Source organism: Nuphar pumila, chromosome 2 (assembly GCF_984573655.1).
Source record: "Nuphar pumila chromosome 2, dmNupPumi1.hap1.1, whole genome shotgun sequence".
NCBI classification, from domain to species: domain Eukaryota; kingdom Viridiplantae; phylum Streptophyta; class Magnoliopsida; order Nymphaeales; family Nymphaeaceae; genus Nuphar; species Nuphar pumila.
The window spans coordinates 142,826,913-142,841,632 of NC_143250.1; the positions used below are offsets into that span (position 1 = coordinate 142,826,913).

Below are 14,720 nucleotides of genomic sequence, written 5' to 3' on the forward strand. Positions count from 1 at the left end.
AAAGGCATGATGCATCCCAAGTTTGTTGCAAAATACCACCGACGTGGTATCCCATGCGGTAAGGGGGGTCTTGTGTGAAGCTGAAGGCCCAGGATCGAATCCCTCTGCCACATGGGGCATTGTTATTCTGGTAGGGGTCGCTTAACCCCTGCTTGCCTTAAAAAAAAAAAAAACCTTTGTCGCAAAATGGCCTATTTTCTCTCTCTCTCTCTCTCTCTCTTGATGCATCCAAACTTTGTTGCAAAATGACCTCTTGGTGCTCTCTCTCTCTCTCTCTCAATATACAATGACTGAACTTTCTCGCTTTCTCTATCTTGAAGCATCCCAACTTTGTTGCAAAATGGCCTATTTGTGCTCTCTCTCAAGTTCTAAGGATATCCAATGACCGAAGAAACTCCTCTCTCTCTCTCTCAACTTTGTTGCAAAATGACCTATCTGTACTCTCTCTCTCTCTCTCTCTCAATATATATATATATATATATATATATATATATATATATATATATATATATATATATATATATATATATATATGCATCTCAACTTTGTTGCAAAATGGCCTATTTGTGCTCTCTATTAAGTTCTGAGGATCCAAAGACTTAAGAAACTACACTCACTCTCTCTCTCTCTCTCTCTCTCTCTCTCTCTCTATAGATGCATCCCAACTTTGTTGCAAAATGACCTCCATATTGACTGTCCAAATATGTCACATGATGGCTTCAAAGTCTAACTCCACTGTCAATTTTAAGTTTAACCGCCTAACCTATTACAGAATTAAGTTTAACCGCTTGTCTTTCAAAACTTTTCCAATAAGTGCCTGTGTTTTTAACCTATTGTGACCGCCTTTATTTTTTTTTATTTTTCGGCTATTTTTTTGCCAGCCATCGATCAGAAAATGGCTGCTCTTGTTTGACAACACCATCTTGGCCATTTTTCAGTTGTTGGATGGTGATAAAATGGTAAGTATTATATTTTTAATTTATATTTTTTTAAGTTTTTATTTACAAAAAAAAGCTTGAATCTTATGTTTTTTTTTGCCCAAACAAGTTAAAAACCAGGTTTTCTCAAAACCAAGTTTTGACCCCTACCATCCAAGGAGGGTTTAAAAATTACTAAAGTTACTGAATTAAATTTAACTGTACTACGACCACGTATTACTTTCCTTGCCAAAGTTACTAATTTAACCTTATTTGTTCTGCAACTACAAAAAGACACATTCAATCGTTAAAAAGAAGAAGTTAAAAGTGTCAATTTAAAGAGTCAGCTGGACTTTTAAAGTTACTTGCTTAGCCTTAACTATAATATTCAGTCATTTGAAAAAAAATGATTAAAATGTCATTTCAGTAAGTCAAACAGAGTCAAATTGATTAAAAAAGTAAGCTAAAACCTCAGTTGTCCATTCCAAAGGTTTTAAAATACAGGATGTATCATAGGTTTGGTGGTTAAACTTAAAATTCTTAATTTTGTGTATGTGATTTAATTTAATTAATATTGAAAAGAATATCCAATGCGTTTTACATGCAGTTAAAAACATATTTAAAGTTATATATATCACTTTTAAATTAACTGTTATTTTGAGGCAAAATCATGCTTGTTACATAGGGCAGAAAGGATCAAGCTTGCAATTTTGTGCGGCCTTGTTTATAAAATTCAAGGGCATCCTATAAAGAACATGCTATATTTTGAGCCACCTCTTTTTTTTTTTTTTGATATTTTACTTGAAGAAACCTCTGGCTTAGCTTGCCATACTTACAGTCGTTGTTTTGTCAGAGTAAAACTCAGAGGGCTTACCCCTCGACTCTAAAGAGTCACCAAGATTTGACTCAGGTAGGAGGTGATGCCCATGGGATTTGAACCTAGAATGCCCGTCTAGCGGCCTAGGCCCTATTCCACTACAATATAACTTTCAAATATATAATACTTTTATGGATAAGTTGAAGATGACGAAAATGCCCAAAGTTAGTTTGATGACTTAAATTTTGAAAAGGTTTTTTCACCATCGGTTTGTATATAAAAGGAATATTTTAACAAATATATTATATGTAACTTGTGGCTAAATATAATGTGGCCTGTGTTAATGGAACTCAGATCCTAATTTGTCTATTTTGTTAAAAAAAAAGGTTGGTTCGTTGGAATTAAAAGATGGGAACGCAAAAAGAAATTTCCAAAAAAAAAAAGAGGGTAATTTCAAATGGCCATTAAAAATTTGGCCCTAATTAATTAATATATCCACCAAAGTTTCTCATTTTCAAATCCCACCAAACTTTTAATCTAAGTTAGGCAAATAACACCGTAGCTATCATTAAATTTACATATCAAAGTGAATTTTTGTTCCGAATAGTCCAAAGCTAACCCCCCCCCCCCCCCCCCCCACCCCCCACCCACCACACACACACCACACACACACACACACACACACCACCACCACCACCACATCATTGACCGCACATTGGCTGTCCTCCAGCAGGTAAAACCCTTGAGGTCCCTTCTACCCACCAAAAAGTACACCAACCTTCGACCTAGCGGGATGAGTTTTGAACTTGTGACACCCCGTCAACTCGGTGTCATTCACAAGTTGTTCTAACTGTATGAGTGGAACCCTTGTGGGCATCAAATCGAAGAATTTACTCTTAATAAGATAACCAAAGTCTATTTTTGTTTTTACCTTTTATTTAATTATTGTCCAAGCCTCTTCATTTCACACAACAGAACCGATTGACAAATAAATCTTTGCTTTCTTTAAAAATCTTTGACACGCCACAACATCGAAACCTAGAAAATTTTTAAAAAAATAAATATATACATATACATACATACATATATATATATATATATATATATATATAGAGAGAGAGAGAGAGAGAGGAATGAAAACCTAATCAATAAAAAACTTTAATAAAAAATATTTATCAAATTTTCTTTTTTTGAAATTCTGGCCTTACAGAAAAACAACTATATACATGCGTTGTTCTGAGGGCAAAAATACTATTTTTTCTAAACATAATCTCATAATTAAAGGTGGTAATGAGATTGTCATTAAGAAAATCAGATATATAATATAATAAGACGGGATTTGTGTTCTAAAGAGTATATAGTATATACCACTTAGAGCAACTTTCTTTTTTTCGAGGTAGGGATGGCAGTGGGCCTGCGGAAAGCGGGGGATGGACCGGGGATGAAGGGTATGAAACGGGGATGGAGGCGGGGACGAAGGTTAAAATCCATCCCTGTTCGGGGATGAAGGAGGGGATGGACTTACACTTTTCCCCGCCCCATCCCCAGTTCTTCTAAAGGATAGCAATAGACTAGGGGGAAACAGGCCCCCGCCCTACCTCATCCCCATTTGAACCGGGGATGGAGGACATGAAACGGGGATGAAGGCGGGGGTGGAGGTTAAAATCCATCCCGGTATGGGGATGGAGGTTCTAATCTTGAGACGGGGCGGGGGTGGAGACCCTGTCCCCGGCCCTGGTCCATTGCCATCCCTATTTTGAGGGATAGACAGACCCCTACCAGTTATACAATGATACCATTGGGATTTGAACTTGCAACATCCCAACACAAGGTGCCGTGGGAGCCCCTACGGTGGACATATCCACATTTGCTCACCATATTGTAATGTAATTAGTATTTGAGGTTAAGAACACCACGTTCCTCATTTATTTTTAAACGTGGGGCCTAGACTGTTTGAAGGTTCAAATCCCATGAGGGTCACTCCATGTGTAAGCTGAAGCTTGGCGACTCTCTCGGGTCGAGCTGTAAGCCCTTGAAGTTTAATGCTGACAAGAACAAAGACTGTAAGTACGGCAAGCTGAGCCATCTCTGCTAGGTCTCTGCGGCTGAAGCGGTCTCTCGGAGTAAAAAAAAAAAAACCATGGTGCACCACGGACTACCATTCATGTACTCCTATACGGGTTCACCAAATACAGTTTTAAGTGGATTCAGATCAATGAATATCCCAAGTCAAAGGACCTTTGCCTAGAGCATCGTTTTTTGCTTGGGTGCTGCTAGCCGGGAAGATAAATACTCAATACCGCCTGCAGAAGTTTTGGATCAATGTAGCTAACAGATGTTGTTTATGTGAAAATTAGTGATCATTGTCTTTGGTACTGCCCCTATTTTTAAGAGGTTTTCTTTTTTATGTGGCCAATGTTAAACTGAAGCCAATTCAGTTTCCTTGTTTCCGGCAATTGATAACTGGGCCTTCCTTGACCAAGTTCTCATGCAAGTGAAAGAAAGTCTAGAGGTAGTGGTTTATATATGCTCGGTAGAGAGTTTGGGAAGAAAGAAAAACAGAATTTTTAGGATAAAGAAGAAACCTGTGAAGACAATTCTGTTGTTTATCCAATTCAACCTGTTTTGTGCTGTGAAGCTTAATTAGAAGGATTCCAGATCTCTCATGGCTAGGCCACCAGCGAATAGGGTCTTTGGTGCGTCTTAGTGTCTTGGAGGTCTCTCAACCTGTTTGATATCTAATACTAAAAATTTTAAGCTTATGTATATTTCTTTATTTATTGAATCTTATTCTTCAAAAAAAAAAAAACATCGATGGTGACGAATATGGTAATGTAGTCATATAAAAGATTACAAACTACTAGCGAAAAAATGTACAAATTACTCTTAAAACACTTATTATTAGTCTTCAATGATGATATTAGAAAGAAAAAAAGGTAACCTTGTCAACCCGTCTTTAGTCTTGGAGTCACGCAGATAACACAATATTTGTCTTCGTGATGGTGAGTGGCGACCTTAATCCCGAAAACGTTGACATTCCCATATTCATGTGATGGTGGGGAGCCCTATTTTCCTTCCTTTAGAACATTACCCAACTCCCAAGCGTTTTGTAGTTATTCCTCAGTCGAATTTTACTCCCATGAATGACTAACAGGTTGGTTTCCTCACCCCTTCTTTTCTTGGTTCATTTTCTCTCCTCGAATTGGTGGAAAGATGCGAGTCCTTATGTGGGTAAGGCGACGAGTATCAATTGGCGGGTATCTTTTCTTCTTGTTTGTTTAGAAAGATTCGTGTGAGAGCGCTGAGTTTTTTACGTTTTTTTGATGTGGATATTTAACCAAAATGGTTTTTGAAGATGGTGGTGGCCACGGTTTGGGTTCTGGGATGTGAACCTACCAGTTTTAAATTGTGGGTTTTATTTGTTCTTGGTTATTTTTCACAATAGCAAGAGCAAACAGATGTTTACTTTCTTCATGTTTTGTTTGGTGTAGATGGGCAACTAGAATGATAGTAAAGATTACGGTGGCTTTGTTCATGTTTATCGTATGGCTGTGTCTTGTTATTTGGATTTGTTTGGGTGTAATGGGTTTGTGCCAGAATTTGAACCATCAATTTTGTGGAATTCAGTTTCTAGAGACTCTTGTTACTTAGTTCTGGTGCAAAAATGTTTTAAATAGACGACTCGTAGGATTTGAGTTTCGAGCCAAGAACCATGAAATGTATTTACTGAATATTTTTGCAAAGAATCATTAGTTGCAGTTTGTGAAAATCTAAATCTTAACCCCATCCCGTTTACTAAATCTCCTTACTGTGTCTCTTCATTCTAGTGCAGATACTGGTTGCCATGCAGCAGTGTTTCTCTCCTGCATCTCACTAATTTTGAGTGATGGGCAGTCCGTTTCTTTGCTATATTGGATGCCTTGAATATCAAGCCTCTCTGTTGGAGATACCTACTATTGGTATTTTAGGTCAAGAAGTTTGTTCCTTCTTTGTGAATTCGTTGTCCCATCTTGGTAGAATGCTAAAGAAACTCTAATATATTAAAGAACTGAAAAAATATGTAGCAATTTATGGTGGGAAATTCACAGCTGAAATAACATAAATTTAGAGGTGAAGTTAATCACATCATAATGGTAGTGCAAGATATTAGAGTTTCTTTAGCATGATAAAACACCTTCAGTTTCTGAAGTTGAAAAGGATCAAACTACCTCCACATCTTATGATGGTTTCGATAAGGAAGGACCATCGAAAATTTGCCGTGTTTGCCAATGTGCTGAGCCTGATAGAAGGGGAGATGCTGCATTGGTTTTCCTTGTCATCGTTTCCCCGGTAGATATTGATTAACAAAGTAGTAAGGAGAATAGGTTGGGTGACAAGGATGCCTTGAAGAATGCTCATTATAGTGTTGATGATCCTAAAGTGCGCGAAAAGGAGCCTGGTTTTATTGAGTTTGTGAGCTCTGAAGGTGAGGTGTTTATTTGTAGTGCTGATTTAGAAGCAGTGACATATCATTATCAAGCGATCAATCTTCGATGTTCATGCAAGAACGATCTTGCCCTTGCACATTATGTTTGCGCCCTTAGGTGGTTCATCAGCCATGGATCCACTATCTGTGAAATTTGTGGTAGTGTAGCAACAAAGATCAGGACCGCAGACTTCCAGAAGGTCATGGCCTCTTTGAAGGATTGTGAAACTTTAAGAGAAAGAACTGTTGCGGGTGAACCAACACCTACACATGTACAGGAGATTCCAGGTGTAGATCCTGATACTGTTGCTGTAATTCGAAGACAAAAGCTTACTGAGATCTCTTTGTGGTTTAATCCACAAAATCATTTCACTACAATGTCACAAGGTGCTACTGATCAAGTTTCCTTTGCACCTGCTGAGGATGCTACCCCCAATGAGAATCCTACTACCAAATGGGCTGTAGAAGGTACTGGGATACTCATAGCCACTGGATTGCTTACAGTTACTTTGGCATGGTTGATTGCACCTCATGTTGGAAAGGTACACTTCTTTTTATGTGGTATTTTATGTCGCAGGGACTCGACTAACTGGGTGCCGCACCTGCGTCGACACAATGCGATGCGGGTGCGGCACCCAGTGTGGTCAACCTGACCCTGGGTGCGATCAATGCACCTAGGTGAAAGAAGATGAAGTCCACAACCAAAACTTCAAATGAATATCACAAAGGATCTTTCTCAATGAACAAAACACACTCAACAACCAAAATGCTCAAAGGAGTACACAAAAAAAGAGGCAAAAATAATATTTCATTCAAGTGAGATTAAACCCACACAAAAAGTGATTTTACAAGGGGGTTTTACCCCATATATATAATGCTCACAAGAGGGAGCCAGGAGGGAGTTGTTGGACTCCCAACAACTCTATTAAGAGGTCTAAAAAAAGCACATGTTACTAAAGACTTCAGGAGGTCTAAACAACTTGCAAGTACAGGTGTTTTTTGACTTTGATTAAAAAGCACATGTTACTAAAGAGGTCTAAAAAAGTCTAAAAAACAGAAATAAAACTTAACCTAACCTAATTACAATCTAACTATCTAACTAGAATATAACTAACTGTATTACATTACATTTTAACACTCTCCCTCAAACTTACGGTTGAATAACCAAAAGTTTGTTCAAGAGAAAGTGAAATCGAGGAGCGGCGAGAGCTTTGGTAAAAAAATCTACCAGTTGATATTCTGAGGAAACATATGGTAGATCAATGATGCCATGTAGGAACTCCTCTCGTACGTAGTGACAATCCATTTTAATATGCTTGGTGCATTCATGGAATGTTCGGTTGCTGGCAATGTAAATAGAACTTTTGTTGTCGCAGCATAGTCTTGATGCTCCTGTACTTTCAACACCCATGCCATGAAGTAAACGCCTTAGTCAGACTACTTTCATAGTGGTTGTAGCCATCACTCTGTATTCAACTTCAGTTGATTAGAGAGAAACTTTTTGTTGCTTCTTACACCTCCACGAAATCAATGATTCACCTAAAAACACACAGAAACCAGTAGTTGAGTGTCGATTATTGGGATCACCTCCCCAATTTGCATCAGTATAAGCAGTTAAATCAAAGGAAGAAGAAGCAGATGAAAAAAGTCCTCGAAAAATTAAAGTTTTGATATATTAAATAATGCGTAAAACAACTCCTATATGAACGGTGGTAGGAGCATGCTCAAATTGACTCGCTGTATGAACGACATGTGCAATATCAGGTCTGGTAATAAAGAGGTAAGATAGTGCCCCAACAAGTTGTCTGTAAGGTGTTGGATTTTCAAGTAATTCTCCATCATCAATCTTCATTTTGATGTTGACAACTTCAGGAGTGTCAACTTGCTTTTCGTTCGCGATACCAGCCCTCTCAACAATATTTAGGGCAAATTTAAACTGAGTTAATAAATAGCTTCTGGAAGAATAGACAACTTCTATACCAAGAAATTTTTTTAAGAAACCTAAATCACTCATTTCAAGATGTGTTTTGAGAAATTTTTTAATGTTATTAACAACCTGCTTGTCACTTCCAGTGATAATCATATCGTCTACATAGAGAAGAAGAATGATGATACCTGCATTAGAATTCTTAACAAAAAATACTGTGTCAATAAGACAAAATTGAAAACCAATTATCATACCAAGCCTTTGGGGCTCGATTAATCCCATATAACGCTTTATTTAATCGAAGATTCTTTCCTTTGAGAATATTGATACCAGGTGGTGGTTCCATATATACTGCTTCAACTAGGTTTTCATTAAGAAATGCATTTTTAACATCCATTTGGTATATATGTCATTTCTTTGAAGATGTTAGAGCTATCAAGATCCTAACTGTGGTCATTCTTGCAATTAGAGCAAACGTTTCTTCATAGTCTATTCTGTATTCTTGGGAATATCCTTTGGCAACTAAACGAGTCTTAAACCTTTCAAGACTGCCATCACTTTTGGTTTTCACTTTATACACCCATCTACATCCGATAAGCTTTTTTCCTGATAAAAGATCTTGGATAGTCCAAGTATTTGCTTTTTCTAAGGCTTTTAACTCTACTGACATTGCTTCGACCCATTCAGATTATTCGTTTGGTGTATCATAGGTAGAGGGTTCTGCATAGGAGTGTATCAAAGCAATATAAGCTTGATACTTTGGTGAAAAAGACTCGTATGACACAAATTTTTTGAGAACTTTAGAGACTCTCGATGACTTCCTAGTGGATACTTGTTCATGTTTTTTAGTGTATTTTTCGAGAGCACAGGGTTTCTCTAAATTACCTCGCCTAGAGTACTGAATGCAATCAGAAGGGTCACTAAAAGCTTTTGAATTTGTTATATCAAGTTGTTCTTTTGAACTTTTTGCTAGATCATCTTTAACAATTTTTTGGAACTAGATCCAATAGAAAAGAATATTCATCTATTTCTTTAGAAATCATATTTAAAAAAAAACTTTCATTTTCCAAGAAGGATATATTTCTTGAAACATATAATTTTCTTGTTTTGAGATCAAAGCATCTATAGCTTTTTTGATGACTTGCGTACCATAAAAAGACACATGAAATAGCACGAGGAGAGAATTTATTATTTTTGTTTGAAAAAACAAAACATTTGCACCAAAAAACTCTTAACCTGAAGTAATCTGGGATTTGTTTAAATTTTTTTTCAACAGGAGATATATAGTTTAAGGAAGATGATGGCATCCTGTTGATAAGGTAAACTGTGGTTAACGTGGCTTCAACCCAAAAAACCTTTGGTACTTGATGTGTAATAAATAAGGTTCTTGTTGTTTCTATGATGTGCCTATGCTTTCTTTCTGCTAACCCGTTTTGTTGAGTGATATAGGGGCATGATTTTTTATGTATAATGCCATACAAATTTAAGTAATCCTTAAATTTTTTAGACAAAAATTCTCTCCTTGAATCCGTGCGAAAAATTGAAATATCCTCTTTGAATTGATTTTTAACTAACCGATGAAATATTTAAAAGTGTGAAAAGACTTTAGATTTGTGTTTAAGAAAATAAATCCAAGTGTGTCTTATGAAATCATCTACAAAAATTACATAATAAATAAAACCACCATCTGAGCTAATAGGTGTGGGGCCCCATACATCTGAATGAATTAACCAATGTTATGAAAAGTGTTGAGGCGTAGCGAGGCGCTCCACCAAAATCTGAGGCGAGGCGTAAAGCGTAAGCCTCAATTTTTAAAAAAAAACTATAAAAAATATCTAAAATTATAAATAAATAAAAAATTCTTTATTGATGAAGCAACAACCAACAAGAAAAAAAAATCTCAAATAAATACTGAAAAAACATACTTGAACTTTGCCACTGAGTAATGAATGATCAAAACATACTTGAACTTTGCCATTGGGTTCTCCACCAAAGCATGGTAGTCCCTAACAAATGCTGGCATGTGTGTGAGGTATACTTACATTGAGTATTGAATGGATTCAAAGGCAGTGGACGCTGGCAGAAAGCCATTCACATAAACCTTTTTGTTCTCGTTCTTCTTTTCTAAAATTTAGTCAAGGAAGCCAACTTGTTTTCAAGATCATCATGACTGTAAAGAGAGTACTTGCTAATTTACCATGAACTTTGTCAGTATAGTGTAGTTTTTGTCAACTCGATAATATGATTGTTGTCATTGGATTCAACTGAAAGGCCTCAAAATTATGAGGAAAATATTTCCTCTAATTTGTGAACCATGGGGGTGTATGGTGCACTTGAACTCATTCCACAGACATTTAGATGTTACTAAAGTAACATTGCCTCCAATGATGCTTTGTTCATTTTGTTCAAACTACACTACCAATTTAGCATGAACTCAAGTATGTTGCACTCAAATATCTCATCATGTCTGTCAAGAAAACAATAGTTTTTGCACCCCTCGAAAGGCAAAATATCATGTCATATGTAAAGGGTTCAGTCATGGATAATCTCTAACAAGCTGAATCGACTAATCTCTAGCAAGCAGAACAGACAGACTTCAGACAAAAACTACACAAGAATATGTGAAAGAATAAATTTCCTTTGAATGTAAACTTCAGAATTTATATATGAAAAAATAACACACTGCATCTCAGTTAGTAAAATAAAAATTGGGTCACTCTTTACCCTTCTGACTCGCATTCAGCCTGATACTGAGTTAGGAAGCAACCACCGAGGGCTTAAAATCTTTTTTTTTTTGAAAAGCAAGCTGGGGTTAGTCTGACCCCTAACAGTTATACAATCTAGGGGAATAAAGAGAATGAGAAGATATAAGAAGAAGAAGAGAACGAGAGAGAAAGAGAAAAAAATAGAGATGAGAAAGAGTACTTGTTTTGAGGCTTCACCACGAGAGAGAGTATGCTGTGAGAGCCAAGACAGAGAGACTGCTGTGAGGAAAAAAAAAACAGAGAGAGAGAGAGAGGGGTGAGAAAAAAACCAAAATCACAACATAAAGGGTCAGGGCGCTTTGTTTAATCCCTATTTTTTGGTCAAATGAGGGTTTTGATACTCATTTGACCAAATGTTTCGAGGTGTGTACGCCTCATCCTGAGGCACGTCTTGCCTCGAGGCATGCGCCTTAAGGCCTATGAGGCACGCACCTTAAGGCCTACGAGGTGCACGCCTCGAGGCTTTTGCACTTTACATATGTGCCTCAAGGCATAAAGCCCCTCGCCTTAAGGCAAGGCGTGCTTTTTGCGCCTTGAGGCACATTTTTAATAACACTGGTATTAACTCTAGTGGTTGAGAAGAGACAAAGGTTCTTGCTTGAAACAATAGTCTTTTCATTTTTCCTAGAATACATTTTTCACATTTAAAATTCTCAAAATTACAAATTTTTTTCATCTTTGGAAATAACTCACGCTTGGGTACATCAGGATGTCCAAGTCTCTTGTGCCATAAGTCCAAGTCAACCTTTTGAACATTACAGCATAATGTATTCTTAGGTATGTCCAAAAAATCCATGTAGTACAAGCCTCATTCTCTATGTCCTTCCCCAATCAGCTTCCATGACTAGTGATCCTGCACTCGACATTCACGAGAGGAGAAGGAAACATTACATCCATGCCTCCATGGTTAGTTAATTGTGAAATAGATAAAAGATTTAAATTGAGTTTTGGAATCTATCTAACTTGTGGAATGTAAAACCTTTTTGAGTTTTTGAAATCTCCTACTCCTTTAATTTCAAGAGATGTTCTATCAGTAGTAAACACGTTTGACCCATTTGAGTTATGTCATTTAGATAAGACATTAATATTTGGAGTCATATGAAAAGAAGCACCTGAGTCAAGAAGCCAAAGAGATTTACCTGGATCTGAGGTGCTAATGTAAGATACTACAACTCTAGTAGAGGAAAATGCTTCCTTGAGAAGTGGTTGAAGTTTCTCGACCAGTTGTGCTAGAGACATGCTTCCAATGAAAGATTCATTGGATTCTTGCGGAGGTCCGACAAAGGCAACCTTCTTTTCATATGGTTTCTTTAGCTTTGGACAGTAAGTTTTTACATGTCCTGGCTCACGACAGTAGTAACAAATTACTTTTCTCTTTTCAAAATCATTTTCATCATTCGTTCTTCCATAGTTTGAAGGTTTTTAAGTGCGAACATGATTCCCTGGTCTAGATACAGCTAGAACCGAGTCATCATCATTTTTTGCAATTCTACTTTTGAGCCGATTTTCCTCCATACTCAATTCTTTTATAGTATCTTCAATTGAAGGAACCTTTTCTCGATGAAGAAGAATGAACTTGGTAGCTTCAAAATCCGATCTTAGTCCATTGACAATTTGAAAAAAGTGTTCCGCATTCATTTGATTTTGGCGGAGTTCGATGTCCTGTGGGCAATGCCACTTTGGTTTGAGAAGAATCAACTCTTCCCATAATTCGGACAAACTATTGTAGTATTCTCTAATGCTTTTGTCTCCTTGAACCATATTCTGAACTTGATGTTGTAGATTGCAAACATGTGCAATGTCTTTAAGAGAATACATTCTCTTAAGATAGTCTCAAGTGTCGTTTGCATGTTCAAACTTTGCAAGACTTAAACATTTTTTTATATCTGTGCTACTTATAAGCCAAGACATAATCTTGGCGTGACCCATTCTCCATTCTTTTTATATCTGCGCTACTTACCAGTTAAAGACCCTATGTTCCAAGTGGCTAACCTAATTTTATGGTCTTGGACTAACTTCTTTACCCCCACCCGTCCAACAAAGTGAGGGAACCCTTGCCTATTTGACACCACACCCGGGCGCCGGTGTGACGCGTCGCTTCCGGGCGACGACCTAGCAACCCTTGCCCATTTATCACTGCCTTCAGGCCTATAGAGTACAGCGCGTCGCTCAGTAGGAAACGCCCCAACGAAATTCTCATATTGGTTCATATTCATAGGGTATGACTAAGTTTTTATGCTGGCTGTCACAAGCCTACCACAACCCTCCTCCTTTATCCGGGCTTGGGACCGACAGTGTATAACTAAACAGTTATACACAAGCGGAGTTGTTTAAAATAATATAGTATGTATAAAATATATTAGCACAAAGCAAATCGATAAAAAAGTTTCTGGCACACTTTTGTTGGCTCTATGTTGAATTAGGCTTGGTCTGGCATGACATCTATCTTGGTTCAAGATTTACCATGGGGAGTTGGTGGGGGGAGGGGTAGCTTCGAGGGATGCCATGTGATAATCTTGGTATGTCTACCACCCTTCTTCCATTTAGTGCAGTGGTTTTGAGTCCATATCATTCCTTTCCACTATACCAGGTCTGTTGACTCCAGCTCGTTTGTGCACTGTTCGAAGTTAAAGCATAGGGTGTTCTAGCATAGCATTTTAAGTTTGTGCATCAATCTCCGAAAACCTTGTCCAATCATCTTACCTCTGCCTTTACTCTGTATCTTTGCTTGTTGCCCACCAACTGGATTGTTCCAGCATTTGCTTCTTGCATAAGACAATCTTTTATAACATCTTGTTATTTATTTTTGGAAATTTAGGCTCTCTCTCTTTCTCGTGCACAATTGCCACCAACTCTGATGTTTTGAACTTGATATTGACAAAACAATGGTAGGGATACTTTTGTTGCAACATTTTTTAAAATACCAACATTTTGCTTCATCTTGGAATATCAGAATAGTTATCCCAATAGGGAAATACATGTTCAGATTTTCCTAGTTTGTGCAACAAACGATTCTTTATTCTTTGATGTATCATAGTGGAATTATAGTAAAGCACATGCTAGTTAATATGAAGGCCCCAACAATTGGGAAGCTAATAAAACACGTGTTATAAACTTTGATGGGCGAACAACACCATTTTCTTTGTTGTTCTAGGCACCTGCTGAATTTCCTAGTACTCATTTTCATAGTGTTTTGAGGTCGAACTCTATCCTTGATGTCAGTCTCACCTTTTGTTTTCTTCATTCTGCTCACCTCTCCAATTTGGCAGGCTTTAGGGAGTGCCATTTCCATCTTTGATCTCAAAACCTTCTTGAACTTGCAGGTTGTGTTACCAAGAATCAAGTATGGACCAGCACATTATTGGGCAATCTTTTTTGTATTCTGGTTTCTTGTCTTTGGTGTCCGGGCCTCTCGAGATCGTGCCTCACACTCTACATAAAAATGCCAGTGTAACATCAGTCCTCACGGACCTAGGAGAATCCTTCTAGATCATTGGTTCATTTTGGTGCATAATGTTTGTGTAACTCTTGAGTGACACAGAGTTCTAGCTTTGTTCTTTGTATTTTCACACAATGCAAGATTATTGCTTAAATACAAGACCTTCACATGCTTCTCGTTATCAATAGGCCTCTCTCTTTGTGTAACGTCCCTCAAAAATTCAATCTTTTAAAACTTTTTCAAACCTCAAATTTTGAGAAAAAAATAAAACTTTTTATTTATATAAACAATTCACATGGTTCCTGAAACTAATATGCCAATAGGTTCATCTATGGCTACATTCCAACCGTTCTGAATACTACGACCCACCTGAGCGCAAGCACGAGTGTA

The 14,720-nt window shown here is 37.4% G+C and overlaps 1 pseudogene; it reads left to right on the forward strand.

The window, feature by feature from the left end:
- LOC149847404 (uncharacterized) overlaps positions 1-14,331 on the forward strand; it is a 43,567-nt pseudogene extending 29,236 nt beyond the window's left edge.
- The last annotated feature ends 389 nt before the right edge of the window (positions 14,332-14,720 follow it).